The sequence below is a fragment of the Frankliniella occidentalis genome, unplaced genomic scaffold (assembly GCF_000697945.3).
Source record: "Frankliniella occidentalis isolate FOCC.00 unplaced genomic scaffold, Focc_3.1 Scaffold395, whole genome shotgun sequence".
Classification (NCBI taxonomy): Eukaryota; Metazoa; Arthropoda; class Insecta; order Thysanoptera; family Thripidae; genus Frankliniella; species Frankliniella occidentalis.
The window spans coordinates 154585-156401 of record NW_026267517.1 but is presented as its reverse complement, the minus strand read 5'-3'; positions in this window follow the sequence as shown (position 1 = coordinate 156401).

Below are 1817 nucleotides of genomic sequence, written 5' to 3'. Positions count from 1 at the left end.
ACGGGCGTGGCTCTGGCTCAGGCTGCGCCCGGCTGGCCGGGGACACTTGTCCGTCTTAACCGATCAGTGCGCGGCGCGCCTTGGGATGGGATAGGCCCTTAACAAAGAGGGTCTTTAATACTCTGGAACCGGAACCGGATATGGCAGCAGAGGAAGAGGAGAGCGCGGGGCGAGCTGCCCCCTTCCCTCCTCGGCTCGCCTCGGCCTCGGTGCTCCCCGCGCCCTCGCCGCCACTGGTGGCCACGGCGCGGCTTAGGCGCTCTCTGGAGGGGAACATAAAGCATGTGCTCAATTAATTAGCCATTCATTGAGGGAAGCGGTTTCGGAGCGGAGGATAGAGTGCGTGTGTGTGGGGGGGGGGGGGCCTCACCCCTCCTCCAGTAGCAGTGCAGAGTGCGGTACGACCCGATCACAATGTGATCACGCTTTGTTGTTTTTTATTTCCAACCCCCAGGATGCACTGCCGCACTGAGCCTTACGCTGCCCTCAGTGAGAAGCTTACTTCCAGTAAGTGCCTATTATTGTTAAGTTAAGTTGAACACGTGCTGTTTCGATTGAAACTCTTGATAGAGATACTGATCAAGGGTGCCATGTTAATTAATTACGTAAATAAATTTGTTACTGATTGATAGGCAATTAATGCGAACCTGTTGTCAATCTGTTTGGGTTTTTGCTCATAGTACCTCTCCTGCTCGTAGATGACGGAATGTACTCGGTGCTGTGATCCCTTCTTCAATATCTCCTGTCTTACTGTGTGTGTGTGTGTGTGTGTGTGTGTGTATGTGTATGTGTGAGTGTGCGTGCGTGCGTGTGTGTGTTTTGCCTTCTCAGTCAACGATTTGCCGCGTGAGTGCGAGGAGAAGAGAGAAGTAATGCGAGTCTGTGCAACAAGTGTGTGTGTTTAGCCTGCCCCCCCCCCTCCCTTCCCCCGGGCCTTGTTAGGATGCGTCCTCCCGTCTGCAGTGACTTCACGGACGGTCGCCACCCGCTCCCATCTGTCTTGGCAGACGAATAAGGGGTTGCCGCCGGGGCCCCGCCCCTCCACGCACGCCGAAGGAAGAGGGACAAAAACTTGTTTTTGAGTGATTGCCACTTACTTAGGGCCGCTGTTGCGGGGCCCGGGCCGCCGGGGCCGCCAACAATGCCTGATTTGTATACAGACCATACATACAGACATCCAGGGAGGGAGGGAGAGAGAGAGAGAGGGAGCCCGAGAGTCGGAGCCGTTCAGACAAACAGCCAGCGGTGTATCGTCTCTCGACGGAAGCCACCCGGCAGCCGGCAGGCAGAACACCCGCGGGTCCATGACACCGGGCCCTGTGAGGTGAGAAGGGCACGCACCGCGCGAGTGCATCGCAAGCAGGTGACTTACAGGTACTAGATGTATTATGGTGCCACACGCAAAAAACAGATTAGCTGGATAAGTGATAGGTAGTAAAATTAGCTGTAGCAGCTAACTTTTTCGCCATCCCAAGTACTGACCAGCCACTGCGGGTATGACCTTAGCCGACAGAACTAGAAAATTAGCTGGCCTAGCCTCACTAATACCTATTACGAATCCAGGTAATACATTATCTTTCTCAGCTAATTCTTTTTTTGCGTGCACCTTTCGCGGCTCGCTAGGGTACGCCGTGCACCCCGCCTCTGCCTCGGCCGTCCGGCACTGCAGGGTCCGCGACTGGAACAGCAGCAGGGCGCAGGTGGACTCCGCGGGTGCGGGTACTGCCGCCCCAGCCGCCCCCGGGCAGGTGAGTCTTAAGGTCTTACGAAAATTGAAAAAAATAAGTGGTTGAAAAGATTAAAAGTTTGTTGATGAC